The sequence below is a fragment of the Juglans microcarpa x Juglans regia genome, chromosome 5S (assembly GCF_004785595.1).
Source record: "Juglans microcarpa x Juglans regia isolate MS1-56 chromosome 5S, Jm3101_v1.0, whole genome shotgun sequence".
Taxonomy (NCBI): domain Eukaryota; kingdom Viridiplantae; phylum Streptophyta; class Magnoliopsida; order Fagales; family Juglandaceae; genus Juglans; species Juglans microcarpa x Juglans regia.
The window spans coordinates 26703524-26722318 of NC_054603.1; the positions used below are offsets into that span (position 1 = coordinate 26703524).

At 37.8% G+C, this 18795-nt stretch overlaps 1 long non-coding RNA gene across 1 annotated transcript; it reads left to right on the forward strand.

The window, feature by feature from the left end:
- Positions 1–1569: 1569 nt before the first annotated feature.
- LOC121267601 lies at positions 1570–18795 on the forward strand. The gene is made up of 5 exons (XR_005941047.1): positions 1570–1579; positions 1998–2000; positions 7450–7455; positions 16980–16982; positions 18626–18795. It is a non-coding gene; the product is annotated as an uncharacterized LOC121267601 (long non-coding RNA).

Below are 18795 nucleotides of genomic sequence, written 5' to 3' on the forward strand. Positions count from 1 at the left end.
CACTCGAGCTACCATTCCAAGGGAATGGAAGTTGCGACTACCGCGGTGAGACTTGAGTTCAAATTTTAGCAAGTTAATAGAAAACTTACACACAGATTAATGATGCATGCATGGTGCTAAATGCATGAATGCGTAATCAAAGTCATAAGTAAGCATAAAATAACTTTACGTGTAACATGACATAATCTGACATGACTTGAACTGAAAGGTGAGTTGAACTTGAAATTGAACGTGACATGACATGAACTTGAACTTGAACATGAAACACGAACTTAACGTAAGTTGAATTTGAACATGAAATATGAACGTGAACTTGAATTTAACGTGAACTGGAACTTGAACATGAAATACATTAACTTGAATTGAATGTCGAATACATGAACTTGGCATAACATGAACATGAACGTGAAAGTACATGAATTCTGACAATCAAACTGATTTCGCAAGTTGTTTCGTCATGAATAGTGAACAATCAGAATGATTCTGCCAGACATATTGCGTCAAAGACACTCAGACAATCAAAATGATTAAGCCATAAGTATTTTAAATGAGATACCCTAATAATTAGAATGATTACATAAAGAGTACCTAGTAATATTTTAGCAATCAAAATGATTACATAAAGAGCATTGGAGTAGAGGTATTCTAACAACAAAAATAATTACCTCGGAAGTACCTTGAGTGAATTATAACTGGAGAAATTCGGACAATCATAGTACTTACGTCACGAGTATCTCAGGCATGAATGACTAAGGAAATACTATTTTCGAGACACACTTTTTACTCGAGACATAAGGTGACATGAAACGAAAGGATAGATGATCTGACATAACGTGATGTGACCTGTACGTGAGATGCATGGTTGTCGTAAAATGAAACAAGCTCCAACACTTAGACAAAACCAAATTTTTCTCAACTTGATTTGATCAAACACTTGTTCCGAGACCGACCTTAATGAAAAATTCATACCTACAACATCATATGGCTTAAAAATATGTCATAAAGTATATGCAAGCATTAAACTTAAAATCACATGGCTAAAAATAAACCAAAACATAGATTTAGCCGAAATCATCAAACTTTTGACCTAACCAAGAATTCTCTTCCATAAAAAATCATATCTTCACAAAGCAACACCTAAAATCTTCAAACTAACATCATGACATGTAGATCAAGTGCTTAGGGTCATCAAATAAAAATATCAAAGTCATTAGAGTAAGATTAAACCACAAAAGATCTAAACTTTCATAAAACAGAAACTGTTTTACTCCTTCTAGTTTCTAACTTTCTAGATCTAAGAAAATATTTTATCAAAAACTTATAACATGCAAAGAATCCATAATAAACATTCATATAAACATGTTAACGAAACTCCATAAAAGTTTCGGATCAAGATCTGTCCATTTGCTTGGTCAAAAACTCCACAACACAAGATACTATCCAGTTTATCTGCCAGACAGGCCTTTCCATGGTTAAAAAACCTTTTGACTGATCAAAGACGATGAAATTAAACACAAAAGGTACCAACAGAAACTATACTCAAGGAGGAACAACTTTTATGAAGGTAGCTTTGTGAGAAGTTTTGTGAGATAATAATTAAAAAGGCTTCCAATATAGTAAGCAAGAAACCTAAAATTGCCCAAGAGAAAATTCCAAGTGTTCTCTCCAAGATTGTGAGTGAAATGGATGAAATGAGTGTGGAAATAACTTGCATGCCTCTTACACTTTTTGAAGAAAGAAAGGAGGGCTTAAGGGACAATTGAGTTATGGTGGTTTTGGTCAAAACAAGGGGCAAACCACCAAAGTATTGGGCTGCCTAGAGCTGCCGTGTAGTGAGGTGGACTTGCCTTCACATTATGTGACTTTTTGAGGCTGCATTGGGTAGTGAGTGATCAGCCTTGGGTGGGTGAAAACTTCCCCAACAAGCTTTGCCAAGGTGCAAAAACTTCGTGGGCCTAAATGGCCTTAACCGAATGGGCCTCATTTTGGGTTTAAAGAGAGTTTGGTTAGAATTTGAGATGCTATCAAGCCCAAATCCAATTTTTCTTGACCCAATATTTCATAACATGAATTTTAGGGATCAATGGCATGTGAAAGTGATTTAATTAAGTGATTAAAAATAATGCTAGAAATCGGATCCATTCAGGGTTTGGAATCAAGTTTGGGGTTTGGGGGTAATTTTTTAGTGTTTCGGTTTCCTTCAAGATTTTGGGGTTTCGATTAGATTCTAAGTATTTATTTCACTAGGGTTGAAACCCTATTTGGTTTGACACAAAATGAATGATTCGATTGAATAGTAATTTGCTTAGGTGGCATGATCTCACACCTTGATTTCCTTCACTTTTTTATCTCATAGTTCCTCTTAGTGCCAAGTGTCCAATACTATTCATCAAGTGTGGCTAAGATCTTTCCAAGTGTCCAAATAAAACTTGTCTAACCTAATTTGGACATTCCACACTGTGATTTTGAAAACACTGCACTTGGTGCTATTATCGAGGTTACTATTTACTTCAAAAATGTGGAAAATAAACTTTGTACTGAAAGATCCTACATAAACATATTAGAGAAAAGTTGGGGAGCGGTTCGATTGCTCTCCCTCATTAAGCAGCCCTTCAATGGTTGTCCACCATTTAAACACTTCATAGTATTTAGTCTGCACTTGCATACACCTGATCAGAGACCCATACAGCCCCCTCCCTCACTCCTTCATCTTCTAGGAGATCCCAACCCAAACGAAATTCCATCTCTCTCTCTCTCTCTCTCTCTCATCTTCTTCTCCCCCTCCCGAGTGCCTCCTGCATGCCTCTCTCTCTCTTGCAAATAATCCTCTCTCATTTTCTTAATTCTCTTTTATATACTCCCTGGCTCAAGACCTATTTCTTCTCCATTAAAATCCTCCACCCAGAATTATTGTGATGCATATGAATGACCAAAAAGGCTAAAAGAAAAGGAACAAGTTAAAGGCAATAGTGAAGAAAGAAAGAAAAAGAAAGAGTGAATTTATATACATTTACTAGAGCATTTAATGTAAAGAAAGGTGAAAGAAAATAGAATCGCGCGCACACATAAATGTATAGTTCCAGTGAAGAGGCTGCCATTCTCTTACAACTGTAGTGATACCTTCTAGTGGAGACTGCCATAATAAATCTTCAACTGATTTGGTTCAAGTGGAAAGCAGAGTAAAAAGATGAAGATGCGAAAAGTGGAAGAGATGAAGGGGCATTAGACGGAATGGATCACTGGAGATGAAAGGGAGACAGATGGAATGGGTGGAGATGGAGTGTGAAGGCAGTTGTGTGAGAGGGGGGTTCCCTGCCGAGAGTGGGTTGTGCGATTCCTGGAGGGGGCTGGAGAGATGAAATGAGGAAGAGCTTGGTCTTGCATGTGGTGAGGTCTAATTAGTCTATTGTGTTTTTTCCTACGTGTCACCGTCTCAATGGAGGGTTGCTCTTCTACCTTTAATAGCCTGACCATCCTGCAATGTTTGTCAACATATTAACCTCATAGTGTGAATCGTTTATAAAATCAAACTCCATAGTGTCTTGAAATAATCAAAATGTGTAACAGACTTTTCGTCTAAAAAATGAAAATGAGTTTATTGTTCCATAAAATAATAAATATTCCTCTAAGTCTAATGGCCCAAATCGTACTCCATTTTGACACTTCTAAGTATCTAAAATAAATAAAATCACATTTTTAGTCCCATAGTGAGTGGTAACACTGATTATGCTAACAGACCAAAACCTATGCAATTGATTGATTCGTGAAAACTTGCGGAGTTTCCACAAGGTTCCTAATGCCTATTGAAATTCTACCATTAAATTTATAACGAGCTGTTACAACCAATGACTATCGTGTCAGACTGAGACCATTGTTTCACATCTCAGTTTTGGCAATGTTTGATGGGCACTAGTTTGAAATTTAGTAGTGCTTACCATCCTTAAACAGACATAAAAACTGAAATGAAGATTCGGAGTTTAGAAGACATGCTTAGGGCTTGTCTCCTGGAGCATGAAAGGAATTGGGAGAAGCAGTTACCTTTGGTAGAAATTGCATCTAACAACTTTCAGGCCACCATCCAGATGGCACCCTTTGAGACTTTGTATGGTACAAAATGCATATCCCCATGATATTGGGATGAATTAGGGAGAATAAGGTGATTGGACCGAAAGTCCTACAAGAGATAAAAGATCAAGTCCTAACAATTAGAGAAAGGATGAAAGTAGCATGGAGTCGACATAAGAGCTACGCCAACAATAAAAGGAGTATAGAGTTTGAAATCTAAGATTGAGTTTATGTGAAAGTATCTCCTATAAGAGAAGTAAGCCGATTGGGTGTTAAGGGTAAGTTAAGTCTGAGATACGTGGGACCCTATGAGATATTGGAAAGAATAGGAATAGTTGCGTACCGTCTAGAGTTGCCAATTGAGTTCCATGGAATTCATAAAGTATTCCACGTGTCTTCACTACGAAAGAGTTTTAGAAATCGGATACTAGCGGTTGTAGATCCCGAGAGTATACCTTTGCAATCCAAACTACTTACGAGGAAAGACAGGTGCAAATCCTTGATTTGAAAGAGAAGGAATTGTGTAACGACAAGATTCCATTAGTTAAAATATTTTGGTAGAATCATAATATTCAGGAAACAACTTGGGAAAAAAGAAACCGACATGAAAGCCAAGTACCATCATATGTTTGGATCTTAGTTTTGTTTTTTGTTTTTCTATGGTCTTGAATAAACCGATTTTTGTATTCATTTACAATTGATTTACAAAACTTTAAGAGTATGTTTTTAAACTTTTAGAGCTTTTAGGGTTGATTTGAAGAATGATAAATCAAGAACATTAAGGGTTGTTCTTTGTGGTAAAAAAAAACTTGAGGTTTTGGCATGAACGAAATTTTGATTTTTATGATATGTGTTTTGTAAATGTCTTAGCATTATATTAAAGCATATGATGTGATTTTTGTATGTTGCATGATTCGGTTTTAGCATGATAGATAGAGCTTGAAAGAATTGCAACAAAAATCAAGAATTTTACCATTCGTATGTTTTGGCCTATGCTTGGTTCTTATAGCTATGTTGTGTTTTAAATTTTTCTAATTAGATTTTTAGATTTAGGACAAAATTTACACGAGAAATGTAAATTTTGGTGAGTTTTAGAGTTATGATGCAAAATCCTTAATTTAGGGGTAAAATGATCATTTCTCACATATAGAGGGGTAAAATGATAATTTTGCCATGAGTAAGTGATTTTATATTTCTAAATATGTTAGTAAGGAGTTTCTAACCTTTAGAAATATCTCCTTACAGTTTCCGTTATTTTGCACTTTACTACATCATGCTACAATCATTGTATATTGGCTTCTAACTTACTTTCAGGATATTTGTGTATGTATGGTGGTAAGAAATCATCATTTATGTTGGTTAAGTATATACATACTTACATATTAAGTTACGCCATGCCTTATTTTTTGTTCAAATATATAATTCATCTGTTACACATCTGCCATGTTTCATTTTCAAGTTACTTCATGCCATGCAACATAATTGTTGCCCACCAGGTTTTGCAATGTTGTTAGTCATACTTACATGTCACCTCATGTCATGCCATAATTGTTGCCCACCATCCGTTCAATCCCGTTGTCGCCCAGCGACAACCCAGGAGACGTCACTCAATATATTCCGCTCCCGAGTGACTAGAGGAGTTCCATCGAGATAATGCCTCATCTCGGCTTGGGGTTGTGATACACACGCACCGAAAAACCATTTCTCACATGAAAACCCAGTTTTCAAATATACACATGAACATGTATGCAATTATACAAAAACTCAGTTTTCATTTACAAACATGAACATGCATGCAAGTATGCAATGTACATGAAACGATACAATATGCAACAACCAACAAATCACAACATTATCAAGTCACACAATCAACTTAATCCTCCAATCCATCCGACCCCCTTACTCCTCGGACTCAGTCTGGCACAACCAACCAAATCATAATAAAAATGACTTAGTATAAAAATACATTGAAATAACAAAAGTTCTTTAGAAAAATACTTATAGTGCTATAATATAATTTTCGAAGGATCACAGAGGAGCTAGAAGTGGCTGCACAACAACGTAACAGTGCAAAATGCACTATAGCCGTGGGTCTCAAAATGCTAGATTTTGAACGAGGACAAACGAAGACTTGAGATTACTAAGGAAGGGCTTATGGATGTCGGTGAAGCTAATGGTGGTGGTGATTGGCTGTGGGTGGTGGCGTTGAGGGAGGTTGAAGTCCAAAAATCCCAAAATGAAAATGGAGTTGGATGGACTTCACCGGTGGCATGTTGGAGCTGAGGATGGGTGGGTTAGGTAGCTGTGAAGTCGATGATGGTGTGGTGAAAAGATGGCGGCGCACAAACACAAGAAGTGTTGCGGCTTGAAGCCGTGCGTGGGAACTCATGGCGGCGCGAGAGGGGCTGAAAACGGAAGGGGGTGGTCGCCGGTAGGAGGGAAAGAAAATGGGAGAGGCGGTGACGCACACGGACAGTGCCCGATGGCGTAGTGGTGGACGGCGCACGGACGGGGAGAGTGAGAGGGACTTCGCGCACGGGAGAAGAGAGAGAGAGAGAGGAGAAAAGAAATGAGGAGAAAAAGAAAAGAAGAGGAAAAGAAAAAGAGGAAAAGGAAAAAGAAAAAGTGAGGGAAAGAAATGAGGTTCAATCCTCATATCTTGGGTCACAAAAATGATTCAACGAAAAAAATTTCAAAACAACAAGTCAAATAAAATAATTTAAATGTAGTGATTAAATGAAAATAAAATAATTAAATCTAATAATAAATTAATTTAAATAAAGAGCAATTTAAATGTCTAAAAATAATTAATATTAAGAAAACATATCAAAATAATTTTCACAAATTAAAAATCATAAAAATAAACCAATGAAAAATCTGATAAACTTAAAACAAGAGAACTAATATATAAATTAATAAAATAACCCTTCAATTAAAAATACACTAAAATACAGGGTGTTACATTGAATCGGCCGGAGGTATAGCATCATATAAGTTGACACTATCTGCAACAAAAGTGTGTGAAAGTGAATTCGCATTGGATTCTGAACCCACCATATATTTGTAGCCTCTAGTGTCCTCTCCACATGTCTTGCCCCCAACTAGTTTTTGATACTCCAGATAGATAAGGTTAGACTTTAACCAATGCAATTGGGCAGTGTCATCATCCTTTGAAAAATGAGTTTGCAACCCATCACAGTACCCGATTTATAAACGAGAATTCACAAGATACTTATCAGTAAGGGTCCACTGATGTTTTTCCACAACTACTGTTGAAAAGAACTTTGGGAGATCCAAAACCTCTGCCAGACCAAGACCTTGCTCCTTCAACAACAAAATGTTCTGCCCAATTACCCAATAACCAGTATTTTTCGCAAACTCAAGCAAGGTGTAATTTTCTGTTGGAAAATTCAGAACTAGAACCTTAATTTCCAGTGGTTGAATCTTACCCCCACTTGATGAATAATTTCCATCAGTCGAGATAGACAAAATGTGAAAACTAATAGGGTGCTTCTTCTGTTCAATCCACCACTTGGGAAGATTGTTTCCCAAGTTGCACCAAAGACCCAACACCTAAAGATCAAAATCACATCACTCCTGATTGACATTTCCACAAACAACTAAGGTACTGCCTCTTTCATGTGAAGCATTAAGGCAACATCAGATCCTTCATGCAATCCTCCCAAATCTTATGGAGAGCCTCCCATGACAACATGTTTAAGAAGAACAATAGAATCCATGTCAAAGGCAATTTCAAAAGAGAAGAAAAGAACTAATACCTTTGGTGTCACCATTTGAGCCACTATCTCAATAATATTCTTAATCTGGATTGAGCTCAACAACGAGGTATGTGACGATTTGCTGAGAAAGGGGAGTTTTATGGGTTTTTGTGGCCTCAGCCTATGCGTTAGGTGATGAATTGCCGAGGAGTTGGAGAATTTTGGACTTGCTTTGGCTTGGGTAGCAAAGTCACCCTTGAGGTCAGAGACATTGCCAGTGAGGTTAGTGACGAGGAAGGTGGGGGCAACCGAGCTTCCGTTGGTTCCTAACCTAGAGTTCCTATCCTCTACAAATGGTTCACCAACTGCAACCTCATGTGGAACCTAGCTTGAAGAATAAAATTGACCATGGCAAATGTTCCTTTAAGCTTGATTCTCTAGTTGAGATGGAAGAGGTCATTGCAAGTTGGGTTCGAGCAGCTCGGGAAGGTTCTGGAGGCACTGATTAACAACCGCCAGCTACTCCATCGTGTACTGCTGCACCACAGGTAGGGTTCGACACTCCTCAAGCAACCTTCTAACGGAGATGAGGAGCTATTGGGTGGGCATATTTATCTCCTTATCATAGATCTGAAGCTTCACATTGTCTTTGTTCTCAAAGGACTCAAATCTCGAAGGTAATGGTCTTCCCAGTTGGGGTTTCTAGAAAGATTTGTATGGTTGTCAGTTATTGTGGCCATCGAGGAGTAGTGTTGCCTTCAGTAGGTGGAGGAGGCTTAGGAAGGATACTGATAGCTAGGCCTTCTCCTTTGATGGTCAATGTGTAGTTACTGTTAGGGATGATCGACAGAAAGGAAGGAAAGGAAAGTAAAATCTGAGAGCAAAGGAAGGAAATGAAAGTAAGGGAGGGAGATTTGAGCGTTGAAAAAATAATTTTCAATTTGTAAAGGGATTATTGAGAATAGAAGAAAGAGTAATCGTGTCGGAATAACACTTATCTCATTCTTCCTCTTCCTGCAACTCACGAAGCTATTGCTCAATATGATTAAATTTTTCTTCCAAATCCTTCCTGCCATCAATTACATGTTGATGGAGAATTTCGAGATTTTCTTGAATTTGTTTCATTGACTCACTGATTTTGTTGAAGGATACAAAGATTTCTTCTACGATAGCATAGAGATTGGTGTCTCTCTAATACCACTTTGTAACACACCTGATGGTTGGTATTTAGGTGAATAGAAAATGTGAGAGAAAGTGTAAAAAAATTGGTCAGATTCAAGGTTTACCTAGCTTCCAATAGAAGAAGAGAGAAGAATAGAAAATATGTGTATTAAAATTTTGGATGTTTTACAAGTGCGTCCAACATAGCTACAAATAGTGACCTGCTCCTACTAACCAATGGGCTCGAGGCCAACTTAACCAAGCAATAAAATAAAAACAGCTCATATAATCCTAAAAACTATAAATGGGCCATGGCCCAAATCAACAATAACACGTAAATAAAATAAATGGCCACAAGCCAACATGCCCAACAGAACTGAGCCCACCAACCCCCCAATGACTTTGGTCTATCACTATGCATGTGAAGAACTTTAACATAATTACATGTGCTAGAATAAGAATAGCTTAAAACCCATTGATTAACAAGTAATTCATTGTTGAGCGATGTTACTTTTCATCTTGAAGATTATCTTCATCAATCATACCGACTCGTGGTATATTTTTAGTAGTTTCATAAGTGATCTATATAGATGAAAACTACGTAAAATGCGATATACCAATTGGTACGAGTAGAGATCATAACAAAACACAGGACGGATGGAGTGCTGCATTTCTCTTTCATTGTTATACAGTCTTCCAGGTGACAATTCAAGGACTACTTTTGCGGCCACATTACCCTTTTACTCTATGGACTTGTTTCGCAATTGAAGATATTGGAGATATCTTACACACACATGCCTAAATTTTCTTTGAATATACTACCTATACATTAGTTTAGCTAGCTTTATCATAACAAATCGCAAAGCACAAGCATCGATACTCGTTGTATGATTGTTTGTTCTTAGATGGGATCCAATTTCAGTAGTAAGGTACTAGAAGAGCAGAAGGCATAAATTATAATTAAGCAAGTGGCATGTTGCACTTTGGGAGAGATGAAAGAAGCTGCAAGAATAGTTGTTGCAATCTCCTCGCACTTCTTTGTACATAGGTTGGAGCCCTATTATTAGTAGTGCGTGTGAAAGTTTGTTCTTTACCAAGACCTATATCCATGGCAAGCGAGTTAAACAAGAACAAAGGGGAAATTGTGGAAGTAGAAGAAATAGAAAATGTTGTGAAAGAAGGGGAAGCTGGCTCATTGGACTTCCATCTCGGGTTGTCGTATTAGAATTGCAGACAGTGAGAAGACAGTAGATTATTGATGACCGCGAAGGTCCGCTTTCTCATACAAATTGAGATGTGCTGAATATAGAAACTTTTGTTTTTTATTGGCCAGACAAGAGAGAAGAGTGTATCATACACCAAAAATATCCTCGTTCACTTTTACAAAACTTCTCAACTCATCTCATCTAATCATTACGACTTTATCAAATTTTCACATAAAATAAAATAAACAATTCTACATTTTCAAATCCCAAAACAGAAATAGTATTAAAAAAATATATTCTAACAACATTTTATTCAACTTTTAACTTTTATCTCAACTCATTTCACTAACGAAAACAAACAAGGCTTGAACTTGACTGGTTTGGTTGGACATCCTCCATAAGCCACAAAACCATGATATTTATGTCATTTTCTACACTCCCAGCTAGTTGAGAATTAAGTAATACCTCATAGAAGAAATAAACAATAAGAACGAGGGTCTAACTTTCTCGAAATATATGGCAATATATAGAAGACTTTCCTACTACCCATTTATTAGAATAAGTCAATGAAGATACACAAATCTTCAATGGACAGATTCGATTTTTTCCTGCAAAACGAAGGTGATTCGTCCCATTTTTAAATCATTTGTAAATCTGCTTACGGACATATTAAATATACTATTGATGCAGTAAGCTTGTCATGTTAGCTAGCATATAAAGATATTTGTGTTTGAACTTCTTTCTTTAAGTGTTTTGGGTGATGCAGGAAAACAATCCATTGAATTGTAATTGTAGCATCTTTTTAAGAAACCTCATTCAGTCCTATCATATGCCCTAATATGAAACGTTATAACATGTAGCCCTTGATAGCATTTCTTTTCATGTTTCAAGAAAACTACTTCAAGATTTAGGGCTCTCAATATTGTCATGTCGGCTCATTCGGGTTCAAGTAATTTTTTAGCCAACCCAAACTCGACACACATAATTTAACAGGTCAAACGCCTCGATCCAAACTAAACACGCGTATTTCGTGGGTTGACTCAAGATGACCCTTTCGACCCGTTTGTTTATCCAGACCCGTTTAAAAAAAAAAAAAAAAAAGAGAATTTAAAAAGTATTCACAAGTATTGATCCTTTATGCTATTGGATAAGAAGACAAAAGTTATACAAGAAAATTCTATGAAAAGATGTGAAAATAGGTGTTATACTTTTCAATTTAAAATTCAAGTTCTAGTGAAAAATATGCAATGATTGACGTAAATAACTCAAATATCCCTTTTTTGGTAAACTTGAGAATCCGCGAGTTGACCGAACATAACCTAATTATTAATTGAGTCAAATTCGAGTCGACTCGAACTGACCGAAACCCAGTTATAATGCCAAACTTTAATCCTAATATTACGTGTCAGATTCATATTGAGTTCACAAATCACGTCAAAGATTGACAGTCCTACTTCAAATGGAATTAAAACATCATCAGTGATTTGCCTTTCAGGAACAAAAGTTCTATGGCTGTCCAAAAAAATGGTATAGAGGTTGTTTATACGATAGGTAATAATTTTATCAGGATCCTTCTCTGGGATTGAAAACAATATTAGTATGATTTATAAACTTTGGATTCTAATCCTAATTAAGAACGTTTTTATGAGCTTCAAAAACTGAATTACCAACAACATGCCAATGTTTTTAAATGAAACAGAGGAGACGTACCTTCCTAATTAGGCGTTTGGTAGGAATGATTTGAGCAAGGGCAGTTATCACCGCTTTTGGTTTGAATTTCTTTGCTAAGGATTCAATCACATGATCAACCACATAGAGTTTTCTAATAGATATAGGCGCGTATATACATATATATATATATATATATATATATATATGGTCCTTGAGTAATGCATTTGACTGTATATTATTGCTTCACATGAAACAATTCATAATCAATATAAAATAGCAATGGCTGTTGGTACAAGACATATTAATGGATAATAAGTTAGTTGAGGCATTAGGGCAATGAATAGCTAGCATTTTGAAGAAGAAAGTTACAGTCAAAATTGGACGAGGAAAGAATTGATGTTCTAGTGTATTTTTTTGGCCAGAGCTGCTCCATTTCCCATGGCTACTTTGTCATTGTTTTGGAAGGGTGAAGAAGGTTTGGTTTGAAAGTAATATTTGTAGTTTAGAAGATACTTAATTGGGTTTAGGATTCTTTTATTGTTAAGTAATTCTTCTCGGAATTCAGTATCAGAGCATGGATTTGTCACGAGTTGCAGGCAAAAACTACATAACAAAGGAATCAAATTTTCATGTGGGTATAAGGAATAAATGAAGAAGTAAGGTCTTCTTCATCTAGAGGTTTGCCATGAATAGCATCCAATCGATCTGTTGAAGACTTAGCTTGTTTAGCATAAGCCTGGCATGTCTAAGATCCAGCTTGCTGCATAGTGTGAAACGGTCTATATATGCAGAAGAGTGAGAATGAGAGTGAGAGGCAAACCGACTTGTCAATGCAGTGCATACATCCTAGCTTCGCACTGTTTGAGCCATAAACAGTGGACAAGACACTTTTAAAGAGAGAACCATTGATTTAACCATGTAAAAACTAGTCTTTCTAGCTTAGTCCAGATAGTAGATTCTAGATTAAGACTTTGATCGCTTTTCAGGATAGGAAGAAGCAAAGAGAGCTACATGAGAGGCTTTTTATCATCAAGTCTTAGAGATATAGGTTGTGAAAGGTGAGGAAGAGAATATCAAGGAAGATCCCTCAAATCAAGCTCATGATCTGTCATCCTGATTTCTAGGCTGAAATTCTGTATATAATAGCTAGTAAAATCTTGTGTAAATGCCTTGTAAACGTTAGGCTTATTTTTAGCTTCTTTCCTAGAATAATTTCTGACTGTTTGTATATATATTTGATACAATTCAATTGAATGAATAAGGAAAATTTTTCTCGACAGCAACAAAGGAATTTCTGTGTTAATATTTTTTTAAAACTCATCATGGTATCAGGAGAGCCGTCTTCCAATGAGACTTCGATCCCCACCTCTAAACATACTTATAGCCCGACCTCAAATCCACCATCCCCCACATAAATTCCTCTTATTGCTCTCAATATCACCTCACAGATCAATGAAAAACTCACTCCATCTACTTTTTCTCAATGGCGTGCCCAGTTTGAAGCTTTACTTATTGGGTATAATCTCCTTGATTATGTTACTGGAGATAAACCCTGTCCCCTCTCCAATGATTCCCTCCATTTCCACTCCTCAACGAACCCACTGGATAAGACAAGATAAACTTATCCTCTCCGCTATTTTGGCCTCCACAACCATTACCATTACACCATTCATTTCCATTTCAAAAACCTCTCAGGAAGCTTGGCAAAAATTACACACAATGTATGCCAGCAAATCCCGAACCAGGGCTATGCAACTCAAAGAGGAATTGACTCTGATAAAGAAGGGAAATCAAACAATTCAAGAGTACCTACATACTATCAAAACTTTTGCAGATGAAATCTCTCTTATTGATCATCCCATTTCTAAAGATGATCTGACATTCTACATTCTCAATGGATTGGGAACGCCCACTTACCTTCGAGGAGTTACACGATCTCCTTATCGGTCATGATGCCTACCTGCGCCACCTTGAAGCCACTTCCCAGCAACTGGTTGCTTCCGCAAATTACTCCTTTCGGCAAACAGGTACTGGTTCTTCCTCTGGAGGCTCTAATTCTAAGGGTTCCTCAAAGCCAAATGGCTCAAACCGTAATAATGAAGGCCAATATCCCAACTCCTCGGCCCAGTCTCGAAATACAAATGGCTCACGTGACAACTAAAAGCCCAAGTCCAATGGCCAGTGCCGTTACACACCAAAATGCCAACTCTGTGAACAGATGGGCCATACTGCTAAATTATGCCCCAAGGTCCAATTTTTTGTAGCAATGGCAAATTGTGTCTCCACTGTTCCAGCCCAAGACACAAAATGGCTCATTGATTCGGCGGCCTCTCACAACATCACTGGTGATTTGGCCAATTTATCAATTCATTCCGAATATGATGGCACTGACGAGGTTATAATCGGTGATGGTTCAGGTTTGCATGTCTCTCACATCGATTCCTTAGTTCTTCACTCACCCACACGCACTTTTTATTTAAATGATACTCTTTGTGTTCCCAATGTTAAAAAAAATCTCATTTTTGTCCATCATTTTACCACACAAAATCATGTTTTTGTTGAGTTTCACCCTTCCTTCTTTCTTGTTAAGAATCCGATCACGGGGGCGGTTCTACTCAAAGGTGCATGTAAAAATGGTGTTTACACCCTCCCGGAGTCCATGGTGTGATCTTCTCAAAAAATGGTTGCTAATGTGCATGAACGGACCTCCGTTGATGGGTGGCACAAAAGCCTTGGACATCCGTCTCAGAAAATGGTTTATCAGCTTGTCAACTCTTTTTCTCTTCCAATAATAAAAGAAAATCATGTTTCTTCTCTTTGTACTTCTTGTTCCATCAATAAAGTTCACAAACAACCATTTCGGCAAAATAGTCTTCAAAGTCATGCGCTTCTTGACCTAATTTACACTGATGTTTGGGGACCTTCCAACTCAATTGGAATTGATGGATCCTGCTATTATTTGATTTTTGTTGACCATTTCACAAAATATATTTGGTTTTATCTTATGGAAACCAAATCTAGTGTTAGCACAATTTTCCCACGATTTAAATACCTTGTGGAAACACGGTTTCAATCAAAAATCAAAACCATTTACTCGGATAATGGTGGTGAATTTGTGGCTTTAAAAAAATATTTTTCTATTCATGGAATCAGTCATTATACCACAGCCCCTCATACACCACAACAAAATGGTGTTTTCGAGTGTCGTCACCGTCGTCTTGTGGAAACAGGTCTCACTTTTTTACATGATGCCTCATTATCCTTAAAATATTGGCCCCACGCTTTTTCCACTGTAGCTTACCTTATAAACCGTCAACCAACACCTCTTTTACATCACAAATCTCCATTTGAAGCATTGTTTAAACAATCACCAAGTTATCTCAAATTAAAAAAATTTGGTTGTTTATGCTTCCCTCTTACACGACCTTATAACACCAACAAACTCTAGCCCAAGTCTGTTCCCTATCTTTTCGTGGGCTACTCTTCGGCCCGCAATGCATACAAGTGCCTTGACCCAACAACCAATAGGATGTACCACTCAAGGCATGTCCTGTTCGATTAAACACAAAATGGCCCCTCTACGCATCCTGTGCCCTTGTTGTCTTCGGCAAGTGCTCCACCCATCAACGCAGCGTCTCCATCGGTTCTGCAACCTCCACCAGTGACTCCGGCCAGGGATAGCTCCTTTGCATCATCTCCAGGTAATGCCTCTCTTCCTTCCTCTTCTAATTCCCAAAATCTGGAAAATGTTCATTCTAACCCTAATCTCTTGTCATCGCATGATTCCGAAAATTCCACAACACATTCACTAGGACTTTCTGTCCAAAATGATACTACTTTGCACACCGATCCCATCTCAGTTCCATACGACCCACCTGCCCAATCAATTCCCCGAACTCATTCCATGACCACTCGGTCAATGAACAATATCCATAAACCCAAACAGCTTAACTCCACCACAAAGCATCCCCTTCCCGAAACCATTGAACCAAGTTGTGTGGGACACGCTCTTCGTGAATCACGCTGGAGAATGGCCATGTCCGAAGAGCTTACATCTCTTATGTGCCATGACACATGGAATTTGGTACCTCCACCAACGAATTGTAAACCCATGGGATGCAAATGGGTCTTCCATGTGAAAAGGAAAGCTGATGGGTCAATAGATCGTTTTAAAGCGAGACTTGTCGCTAAAGGTTATCACCAACGTCCGGGGTTGGACTACAAAGAAACCTTTAGTCCGATAGTAAAGCCTGCTACCATTCGAACTGTACTAACAGTTGTTGTGATGAAGGGATGGCCGTTGAGATAACTTGATGTTAACAATGCCTTCTTGCATGGCAAGTTGACAGAAACTGTCTATATGGTCCAACCTTCAGGCTTCAAAGACATCTCTAGATCTAATCATGTTTGCAGGTTAAACAAGGTCATCTATGGTTTAGAACAGGCTCCTCGCGCTTGGTACTTGGCACTCAAGTTGGCTATCATGGGTCTTGGTTTTCAAAATTCAAAATCTGACTCCTCCTTATTTATATACCAAAAAAATTCTATTCTCTGTTATTTATTCGTATATGTCGATGATTTGGTACTCACTGGCAACAATATGGATTTCTTATCTCATGTAATTGCACAACTTGGAGTTCAATTCTCTTTAAAGGATATGGGTCAGCTTCATTTCTTCTTGGGCATGGAAGTAATTCCTACCCGATCAGGTCTCTTTCTATCACAACACAAATATATTCGGGACCTCCTCTCAAAAACCAACATGCTGGGTGCCAAAGATGTGTCTACATCGCTATCCACAAGCATAGCCTTGAAGTTGATTGATGGTACAACCTCATTTGACAACACTGAATTTCGTAGTGTTATTGGAGATCTCCAATACTTATCTCTCACCCGTCCAGATATTTGTTTCTCAGTCAATAAATTATCACAATTTATACATAAACCCACGGTGACTCACTGGGCAGCTACAAAGAGGCTTCTCCATTACTTGAAACAAACAATCTTTCATGGCATTCACATTAAAGTAAACTCTACTTTTGACCTCACAACTTTTTCAGATGCTGATTGGGCAGGAAATTTTGATGATCGTACATCTACCTCAGCATATATAAGCTTCCTTGGATCAAATCCCATATCTTGGAGTTCAAAAAAACAGAGAGTTGTAGCAAGGTCGTCAACTGAAGCTGAATATAGATCTCTTGCTAATGTAGCCTCTGAACTGTGTGGCTGCTCTCACTATTCAAGGAACTTGGGCTACCAATGACAGTTTCACCAAAACTGTTATGTGATAATTTGGGGCAACCCAACTCACTTTTAATCCCATTCAGCACTCTCGGATGAAGCATATTCAGATCAATCTACACTTTGTTTGTGACATGGTTCAAAAGGGCGTTCTCAATGTTCAACATGTCAACACTCAAGATCAGCTTGTGGATTTATTGACAAAACCATTGTCCCGACAGCGGATGGACTTCCTCAAGAACAAGATTGGCTTAGCGATGGCAGCTCCATCTTGCGGGGCGTATTAAGGAAGATCCCTCAAATCAAGCTCATGATCTGTCATCCTGATTTCTAGGCTGAAATTCTGTATATAACAACTAGTAAAATCTTGTGTAAATGCCTTGTAAACGTTAGGCTTATTTTTAGCTTCTTTCCTAGAATAATTTCTTACTGTTTGTATATATATATTTGATACAATTCAATTGAATGAATAAGGAAAATTCGACAGCAACAAAGGAATTTCTGTGTTAATATTTTTTTAAACCTCATCAGAGAAAGGGTGGTCATGTGGTAGGAGACGTGAATAGTTCAATGTGCTCATCAGCGCTTGACCCTGAGATGTGGATCATCCAAGGCACATTAGCATGACATGCATTAAGATACGAAGGCTTCTTATTCCACAACAACGAAAGCACTTTTTCACTCTTTCATATACTAGGGGATTTCACTTGGAAAAGAAAATGTTCCATACTAATGGATTCGGGTCCATAACCACGGGTTCCAATGTACGAGATCTTGTAGCACTTACCAATGAGGCCCTATCGATTAGTATTACACAGAAGAAATTCATTATAGACACTAATATAATTAGATCTGCTCTTCATAGACAAACTTGGGATTTGCATCCCAAGTAAGATCGGTTCATGATCATGGGATCCTTTTCTATCAGATAGGAAGGGTTGTTGCACAAAACGTACTTCTAAGTAATTGCTCCATAGATCCTATATCTCTCTATATGAAGAAGAAATCATGTAACGAAGGGGATTCTTATTTGTACAAATGGTACTTCGAACTTGGAACGAGCATGAAGAAATTAACGATACTTCTTTATCTTTTGAGTTGTTCTGCCGGATTGGTCAGTCAAGACCTTTGGTCTCTACCCGGACCCGATGAAAAAAATGGAATCACTTCTTATGGACTCGTTGAGAATGATTCTGATCTAGTTCATGGCCTATTAGAAGTAGAAGGCACCCTGGTGGGATCCTCACGGACAGAAAAAGATTGCAGTCAATTTGATAATGATCGAGTGACATTGCTTCTTCGGCCCAACCAAGGAATCCTTTAGATATGATGCAAAATGGATCTTGTTCTATCGTTGATCAGAGATTTCTCTATGAACAATACGAATCGGAGTTTGAAGAAGGGGAACGAGAAGGAGTCCTCGAACGGCAACAGATAGAGGAGGATTTATTCAATCACATAGTTTGGGCTCCTAGAATATGGCGCCCTTGGGCCTTTCGATACAATCAAATAGAAAGGCCCAATGAATTGGGATTTCCCTATCGGGCTAGGTCATTTCAGGGCAAACAGATCATTTATGATGAAGAGGATGAGCTTCAAGAGAATGATTCGGAGTTCTTGCAGAGTAGAACCATGCAGTACCAGACAAGAGATAGATCATCCAAAGAACAAGGCTTTTTTCTAATAAGCCAATTCATTTGGGACCCTGCAGATCCACTTTTTTTCCTATT